Here is a 9553-nt window from a genome sequence, read left to right as displayed (position 1 = left end):
AGCAAAAGTGTTTGAACCCGACCACGTAGCTGCTCGGCAAAGTTGAAGTGCCGAGACCCCTCAGGCAGCTGCCCAAGAAGAGCCCACCTTCCTGGTAGAATGGGCCTTTACTGACTTCGACAATGGCAACCCAGCCGAAGAGTGAGCATGCTGAATCGTATTACAAATCCAGCGTGCAATAGTCTGCTTGGAAGCAGGATTACCAATCTTGTTGGAAGCATACAGGACAAACAGTGTTTCCGTTTTACTAACAAGAGCCGTTCTGGCGACATAAACTTTTAAAGCCCTTACGACATCAAGAGACTTTGGAACCGTAACAGCCTCCGTAGCCACAGGTACCACAATAGGTTGATTTATGTGAAACAAAGAAACCACCTTCAGCAGAAATTGTTGACGAGTCCTCAATTCCGCTCTATCCACATGAAAAATCAAATATGGGCTCTTGTGAGACAAAGCCGCCAATTCGGACACTCGTCTGGCAGACGCCAAGGCCAAAAGCATGACCACTTTCCAAGTGAGAAACTTTAACTCAACTTTTCGCAAAGATTCAAACCAGTGAGACATAAGAAACTGTAACACCACTTCAAGATCCCACGGGGCCACGGGTGGCACAAACGGGGGATGGATATGCAGCACTCCCTTCACGAAAGTCTGAACCTCAGGAAGGGCGGCCAATTCTTTTCGAAAGAAAATAGATAAAGCCAAAATCTGCACCATGATGGAACCCAATTTCAGGCCTGCATCTACGCCTGCCTGCAAAAAATGGAGGAAACGACCCAAGTGAAACTCCTCCGCAGGGGCTGCTTTGGTTTCACACCACGACACATATTTCCTCCAAATACGGTGATAATGTTTTGCCGTGACCTCCTTTCTAGCCTTAAGGAGAGTGGGGATGACTTCCCCGGGAATACCTTTCCGAGCTAGGATTTGGCGTTCAACCTCCACGCCGTCAAACGCAGCCGCGGTAAGTCCGGAAACACGCATGGCCCCTGCAGTAACAGGTTCTCTCTTAGAGGAAGCAGCCAAGGATCTTCTACGAGTAATTCCTGAAGATCCGGATACCAGGCCCTCCGTGGCCAATCTGGAACGGATGAGAATTGCCTGAACCCTTGTTCGTCTTATAATCCTCAACACTCTTGGAATGAGAGGAAGTGGAGGGAACACATACACCGACTGAAACACCCACGGAGTTACCAGGACGTCCACTGCACTGGCTTGGGGGTCCCTCGACCTGGAACAATACCTCGGAAGCTTTTTGTTGAGGCGAGACGCCATCATGTCTATTTGAGGAATTCCCCAACGCCTTGTCACTTCTGCAAATACCTCTTGATGAAGGGCCCACTCTCCTGGATGGAGATAGTGTCTGCTGAGGAAGTCTGCTTCCCAGTTGTCCACTCCCGGAAGGAAGACTGCTGACAGAGCGCTCACGTGCTGTTCCGCCCAGCGGAGAACTCTTGTGGCCTCCACCATTGCCGCCCTGCTCTTTGTTCCTCCCTGGCGGTTTACGTACGCCACCGCTGTTATGTTGTCCGACTGGATCAGGACAGGGAGACCTTGAAGAAGGTTCTTCGCTTGCAGGAGGCCGTTGTAAATGGCTCTTAACTCGAGAACATTTATGTGGAGACAAGATTCCTGGATTGACCATTTTCCCTGGAAACTTCTTCCTTGTGTGACTGCACCCCAGCCTCGAAGACTTGAATCTGTGGTCAGTAGGACCCAATCCTGGATTCCGAATCGGCGTCCCTCTAGAAGGTGAGAACCTTGCAGCCACCACAGGAGAGAAATTCTGGTCCTGGTAGATAGACTTATTTTCCGGTGCATGTGCAGGTGAGACCCGGACCATTTGTTCAGCAGATCCCACTGAAACACCCGGGCATGAAACCTGCCAAACGGAATGGCTTTGTAAGCCGCAACCATATTCCCTAGCACTCGAGTGCATTGATGAATCGATACTCTTGCCGGTCTCAGAATTTCCTTGACCATGGTCTGGATTTCCAGAGCTTTTTCCGCCGGAAGAAACACCCTCCGTAGTTCCGTTGCCAAGAATCATGCCCAAGAAGGGCAGCCGAGTTGTCGGAATCAAGTGAGACTTTGGCAAATTTAGAATCCAACCATGATGTTGCAGAACCGTCAGGGAGAGTACCACATTCAGTAGCAACTGCTCTTTTGATCTCACCTTTATCAGGAGATCGTCCAAGTATGGGATAATTGTGACCCCCTGCTTGCGTAGGAGTACCATCATTTCCGCCATCACCTTGGTGAAGACCCTCGGGGCCGTGGAAAGCCCAAACGGCAAATCTTAGGAAGGCCTGATGAGGAGGATATATCGGGAGGTGTAAGTAGGCATCCTTTATGTCGACTGATGCCATAAAATCCCCCCCTTCTAGGCTGGAGATCACAGCTCGAAGAGATTCCATCTTGAACTTGAAAGTTTTCAAGTATGGATTGAGGGATTTTAGGTTCAGAATCGGTCTGACCGAGCCATCCGGCTTCGGCACGACAAAGAGGCTCGAATAGAACCCTTCCCCCCTTTGGGACGGGGGAACAGGGACAATGACCCTCTGTTGACACAGCTTTTGTATCGCAGCATTTACCACTTCTCTTTCTGGAAGAGAAACTGGCAAGGCCGATTTGAAAAAGCGGCGAGGGGGCATCTCCTGAAACTCCAGTTTGTACCCTTGGGACACTATGTCTAGGACCCAAGGATCCAGGGCCGATTGAAACCAGACCTGACTAAAGAGTCGGAGACGGCCCCCCACCGGCACTGACTCCCGCAGGGGAGCCCCAGCGTCATGCAGTGGACTTGGTAGAGGCGGGGGAGGACTTTTGGTCCTGGGCGCCAGACACAGCAAGCGACCTTTTTCCCCTTCCTCTACCCTTTGAAGCGAGGAAGGACGAGCCCTTTCCTTTTTTGTATTTATTAGGCCGAAAGGACTGCATCTGATAATGGGGCGCCTTTTTCTGTTGTGTGGGAACATAAGGAAGAAAAGATGACTTACCCGCAGTAGCGGTAGACACCAGGTCAGCAAGGCCGTCACCAAACAAGACACTACCTTTAAAAGGGAGAGCTTCCATAGCTTTCTTGGAGTCGGCATCAGCATTCCATTGATGAATCCACAGCTCCCTCCTGGCCGAGACCGCCATGGCATTGGCCCTTGATCCCAAGAGGCCAATATCCCTCGCCGCATCCTTTAGGTAATCTGCAGTGTCCTTGATATAGCCAAGAGTCAAAAGAATGTTATCCTTATCAAGGGTATCCATGTCAGAAGCTTAATTATCAGCCCACTTAGCAATAGCACTACTCACCCACGCCGATGCCACAGCAGGCCTGAGTAGTGCACCAGTAGTAACGAAAATGGCCTTCAATGTCGTCTCCTGCTTGCGATCCGCCGGATCCTTGAGGGCAGCCGTGTCAGGAGACGGAAGCGCCACCTTTTTGGATAGTCGGGACAGAGCCTTGTCCACATTGGGAGACGACTCCCATTTCTCCCTGTCGTCAGAGGGGAAAGGATATGCCATAAAAATTCTCTTGGGAATCTGCCACCTTTTGTCAGGCGACTCCCAAGCCTTCTCACAAAGAGCGTTCAGTTTATGAGAGGGGGGAAACTTCACCTCAGGCTTTTTCCCTTTAAATAAACAAACCCTCGTATCTGGAAAGGGGGTTCCTCAGAAATATGTAAAACATCTTTCATAGCCACAATCATGTACTGAATACTCTTTACCACTTTCGGATGTAAACTGGCCTCATTGAAGTCGACACTGGAATCAGAGTCTGTGTCGGTATCTGTATCTGCCATCTGGGTAAATGAATGTTTTTGTGACCCTGAGGGGGTCTGTACCTGAGACAAAGCGTCTTCCATGGATTTTCTCCATGTTTGTGTCTGAGAATCTGATTTATCTAGCCTCTTAGCCAACAATGCCACATTCGCATTCAATGTACTCAACATATTTACCCAATCATCAGTCGGCTGTGCCGACAGAGTCATTCCCAAATCTTTCTCCGCGCCCCCAGCAACTTCCTCCGGGGAGGAACACTCAGCCTCAGACATGTCGACACGCAGTACCGACACACCCACACCGGCCAAAAGGGGACAGACCCACAGGGAAGCCTGCAGAGAGAACAGAGAGGGAGTATGCCAGCTCACACCCCAGTGCCCATATACTACCAAATAAATAATATATGCAGGTTGCGCTGTAAATACATATATAGCACCAAATTGCCTGTGCCCCCCCCCCCCCCGTTTTGCTCCCTTGTACTTGTAAGGAGAATGGAGGTCCGGGCCAGCGTCTCTGCAGTGGCTGTGAAGAGATAAAATGGCGCTGGTAAGCTGTGCGGCTAAGCCCCGCCCCTTCCCGGCGCGCTGTAGTCCCGCTTAAATTTGAATTTTTTTATACTGGCGGGGGTATCGTACACGGTGCCCGGGCACTGAATATGCATCTCTTGCCAGTTAAAAGAGCCTCAGTAACTTGCTGCCCAGGGCGCTCCCCCCCAGCGCCCTGCACCCTGTGAGTGCCGTTGGTGTGGGAGCATGGAGCGCAGTGCGACCGCTGCGCTGTACCTTCGTTACTGAAGTCTTCTGCCGTCACTGAAGTCTTCTGTTCTTCTAATACTCACCCGGCTTCTTACTTCTGGCTTCTGTGAGGGGGGTGACGGCGCGGCTCCGCAGCCAGGCGCACCAAGTGATCGAACCCTCTGGAGCTAATGGTGTCCAGTAGCCTAAGAAGCAGAGCCCTTAACTCAGTAGAAGTAGCTCTGACTTCTTTTCCCTCAGTCCCACGATGCAGGGAGCCTGTAGCCAGCAGGTCTCTCTGAAAGTAAAAAAACCTAACATAGGCCCTCATTCCGAGTTGTTCGCTCGGAGATTTTCATCGCATCGCAGTGAGAATTCTCTTAGTGCGCATGCGCAATGTTCGCACTGCGCATGCGCCAAGTAACTTTACTAAGAAGAAAGTATTTTTACTCACGGCTTTTTCTTCGCTCCGGCGATCGTAGTATGATTGACAGGAAATGGGTGTTACTGGGCGGAAACACGGCGTTTTATGGGCGTGTGGCTGAAAACGCTACCGTTTCCGGAAAAAACGCAGGAGTGGCTGGAGAAACGGTGGGAGTGCCTGGACGAACGCTGGGTGTGTTTGTGACGTCAGCCAGGACCGAAAAGCACAGAACTGATCGCACAGGCAGAGTAAGTCTGAAGCTACTCTAAAACTGCTAACTCGTTTGTGATCGCAATATTGCGAATACATCGGTCGCACATTTAAGAAGCTAAGATACACTCCCAGTAGGCGGCGGCTTAGCGTGTGTAACTCTGCTACATTCGCCTTGCGAGCGAACAACTCGGAATGAGGGCCATAGTCTTTCCAGAGAAACTCAGTAGAGCTCCCCTAGTGTGTGTCCAGTCTCTCCTGGACACAGAATCTGAGGTCTGGAGGAGGGGCATATATTGGGAGGAGCCAGTTCACACCCAGTCAAAGTCTTTTAGTGTGCCCATGTCTCCTGCGGATCCCGGCTATACCCCATGGGCCTTTTGGAGTCACCAGCATCCTCTAGGACATAAGAGAAATTATTTTTTTGCCATGTTGTACTAAGTGCTGTAATATTATAGGAGGCCACACCCATCAAGACTTGTGGGCAACATCTTTCCCTCCAGCTTGCGCAGTGAGGGCATCTATCTGCTTCCCCCCAAAAATTGCAGGTGTTGGTCTGGGCCGCAGAGTAATAACACACTCACTAGCATAGCAAACGAGATGAGAAACCTCGCTCGCTGCCTGCACGTCAGCCAATCGCCGCCCTTCTTACACTCGGCAGAAACCACCCAGCGAAGTGATTATTGGTGCTTTCCCAGCAAGCCAGGTATTGGCTGTGGGTGGAAGATGGGCGGGGCCCTGTGTAGCATGGAAGTCACCGACCGTACAGCTTCCGGCTCACACAGAGACAGGTGCTGCAGCCGTCTCCCCCTTCCAGGTACGGTGCTTTCAGTGGCCAGTCCCTGCTAACGGTGCCTCGTGTGCTCCGGCGGCGTGCCCATAGCGCCCTGCATGCAGTGTGTGTTCAGCGCGGCAGTGCTGGTCCCATGCTCACTGACAGACAGCAGCTGCACCGCCGTCCATGTACTCCCCGGCATACGAGCTGTGGCTCTCTCACACAGACAGAGCACACACTGTCTATTCTCCAAATGCGTTGTAGTGATGGAGGTGTGTATGCCGGTATCCGTTTGGATGGTCGACCATGTTATGGTTGACATTCATTAGGTTGACATGGACACATGGTTGACACATGAAAAGGTCGACGTGAGTTTAAAAAAAAAAAAAATTCTCATGGGGAACTTTTCCATACTTTCCGATCCACGTGGACTACAATTGGGAACGGTAATCTATACCGAGTACAGCGGTAGCGGAGTGAGGCACCTCGCCCGAAACATGGCGAGCGAAGCGGTGCACTATATGGGGTTCCCCGTCACTTTATGCAGAAAACGACACCAAAAAAAGTAAAAAAAACTCATGTCGACCTTTCATGTGTCGACCATTTGTCCACGTTGACCAATAGTGGTCGACCTAATGACTGTTGACCATGACATGGTCGACCATTCATACCGGAACCGTGTAGGCGCTCACACTGCTGGTAGGGTAGCGTCTAGTTTACCTTCGTGGAGAGGACCTTTCCCATAACCCCCTGGGTCCATGTCACAATCTAGTTGGAATAGTAAAGTGTGGCGAGACACCGAGTCCGAAGCGTGGCGAGCGTCCAATGGTGCATAGAAAAAAAAATTACCCCAAACCAACGGAGAATGAAGAAAACATTTAGGTGCTGTAAGGGCGGAAGTTCTCTACTGCCCTCTCGTTATGTTACTTCCAGGTCCTGAGCACGAAGGTAACATAGACACAACCGTGCTGGTAGGGGCTGGTACAGCTGGCACATTGTGCGGCAGCGCTGTGTTCTGCTATCCGCTGCTTAACCTCATCTGTGCTGCGCTCTATGGAATAGTAGTTATCGGGGACTTTTTGATCTTTAACCACTTGACTAATTTTTTTTTTTTTTTTTTACCACTTATAGAAGCATATATGCAGATTTATTAGTAAAATGATACTAAATCAGTGTTAATTATCTGTTTTCATAATTTGATTGTGTAAAAAAAAGGCTATGGCCTGTTTTGGGAAAACCTTTTTGTGCAGTTAAAATAAAGGACTTTACAGTGATCTATATATCACCATTCATAATGTAAACAATGATAGTTTCCCCCAGTGCTCTCCTGCATAATACACAAGGTATGATACCAAAAAGAAAGTTGGCCACTCAGGACTTATAATGCTGAAAAAGATGCAGTCACCGTGTTGATACTGCGCAGTGTTTTGTTTTAATAAACAAAAGTGCTGGAGAGTGTCTATGGCTTCTGCATCTTTTCTCTTAAGTCCTAGAGCAGCGTTTCCCAACCGCGGTCCTCAAGGCACACTAACAGTCCTGGTTTTAGTGATATCCAGGCTTGGACACAGGTGACTTAATTAGTACCTTAGTTATTTTGATTTAACCATCTGTGCTGAAGCCTGGATATCCCTAAAACCTGCACTGTTGGTGTGCCTTGAGGACCGCGGTTGGGAAGGCCTGTCCTAGAGGATGCTGGGGTCCACATTAGTACCATGGGGTATATAGATGGGTCCACTAGGAGCCATCGGCACTCTTAAGAGTTTGACAGTGTGGGCTGGCTCCTCCTTCTATGCCCCTCCTACCAGACTCAGTTTAGAAAATGTGCCTGGAGGAGCTGGTCACAGCTAGAGGAACTCTACAGAGTTTCTTTAGTAAAGTTATTTTTTAGAGTTTATTATTGTACAGGGAGGCTGCAAGCAACAGCTTCCCTGTTCGAGGGACTGAAGAGGGGAGTAGTGTCCGCCCTGCGGGGTCTGAACCACTATCTCCACTGACAGGACAATGAGCTCCTGAGGGGATCGATCGTTCCCCGCTACAGGGGATCGCTCACCCCGGCAGCATGCCGCTGCCACCCCCTTACAGAGCCAGAAGATCAGAAGATGGCGAGATATGGCGGCACAAGTGTAGGAGCGCAGCGCTGGGCAGCTGCACTCTGGGAAGGCTCAGTGGCACACAGTGTTTGCGCCATGAGGGGCTTCCTGAGCCAGCGTCTTAATACTCTACACTGGTCACAGTCGCTAACCGAAGACTGAATCCCCAGGCTAGTGTCAGAATCCGCAGTACACAGACGCTAACCGGAGACTGAATCCCCTGGCTAGCGACGGAATCCTCAGGCCAGTATAAAGAATTTGTGCGGGAAGATGCGCCATCTTCAGGAGGCGGAGCTTCTCCTCAGAGCGGACCCAGCAGTGTTCAGCGCCATTTCCCTGCTTGCAGTTCCTGTACACTGGGAGCTGTCCCTACAAGCAACTCCAGCTATCCTGAGCGGTACCAGGGGGTTGTAGATGGGGGTGGAGGCTGTGTAAAATCTGTGTAGTCTATTAAGGTACACAGATGGCGATAGTTTTATTTGTTCTACCTCAGTAAGCGCTGTGTGTGGGTTGGCTCCAATCTCTGTGTCTCTCTCTGCTATTCTTTTGGGGTGGGGAGAGCGGTGGCTGACAATTCCCTGTGTGTGTGTATGTAGGTGTTTAATACCTTCCATAGCCTTGTCTAGGGACTCGGTGTCATATGCTGCTGAAGAGGTTTCCTCTCAGGAGGAATCCATTTCATGTACACAGAAATGTAATCACAGCGCTGAGCCAGCGTCTAAATACCCTAAACGGGTCACAGTTGCTAACCGGAGACTGTATCCCCAGGCTAGCGACAGAATCCTCAGTACACAGATGCTAACCGGGGACTGAATTCCCTGGCTAGCTACGGAATCCTCAGACCAGTATATAGAAGGTGCGTGGGAAGACGTGCCATCTTCGTAGGGCGGGGCTTCTTCTCAGTGCGAAACCAGAAAAGGTCAGCGCCATTTTCCTGTCTGCACTGCAGACGGTGATGGGGACGTGCTGGGGGGGCGGCACACCTTGTAGGGGGTGCAGCTCATGTTTGAGGCCATCAGAGATATGTTAAATATCGCTGACATGTCACCTGAGCAGGTTGAGGAGGCTTACTTCACTGACAATAAGAAAGCCTCGCTAACCTTCCCTGCGTCTAAAGTATTAAACGCTATTGGAAAATCCTGAGTGTAAGGATTCCAGATCCCCAAAAGGGTTATGGTTACTTTCCCCTTCCCTGAGGAGGATAGAAAGAATGGGGAAAAACCCACCCATAGTTGACGCATCTGTGTCCAGACTGTCAGAGGGTGGTTTTACCTGTCCCGGGATCTGCCGCATTGAAAGAACCGGCTGATCGCAAGATTGATATTACCCTCAAATCCATATACACGGCTTCGGGGGCGATACTACGGCCTACCATTGTCTGTGCATGGATTTCTAAAGCTATAGTAAAGTGGTCTGGCACGTTACTTGAGAAATTGGTTACTATGGATCAAAGTAAAGTTGAATTGTTCTTACGTAACATACAGGATTCTGCGGGATTTGTGGAATCCATGAAAGACCCGGGTTCAATGGCTGCAGGAATATC

At 50.2% G+C, this 9553-nt stretch overlaps 1 protein-coding gene across 1 annotated transcript in view; it reads left to right on the top strand.

Moving 5' to 3' along the window:
* Nucleotides 1-5872: 5872 nt before the first annotated feature.
* Nucleotides 5873-9553, top strand: part of GEMIN8 (gem nuclear organelle associated protein 8) — a 201947-nt gene continuing 198266 nt past the window's right edge. The window contains exon 1 of the mRNA XM_063953534.1: nucleotides 5873-5962. The gene's annotated coding sequence lies outside the window, so the exon portion shown is untranslated. The remainder of the gene's footprint in view (nucleotides 5963-9553) is intronic.

This window comes from Pseudophryne corroboree, chromosome 2, assembly GCF_028390025.1.
Source record: "Pseudophryne corroboree isolate aPseCor3 chromosome 2, aPseCor3.hap2, whole genome shotgun sequence".
Lineage (NCBI taxonomy): Eukaryota > Metazoa > Chordata > Amphibia > Anura > Myobatrachidae > Pseudophryne > Pseudophryne corroboree.
This window is presented reverse-complemented; position numbering and strand designations above follow the sequence as displayed.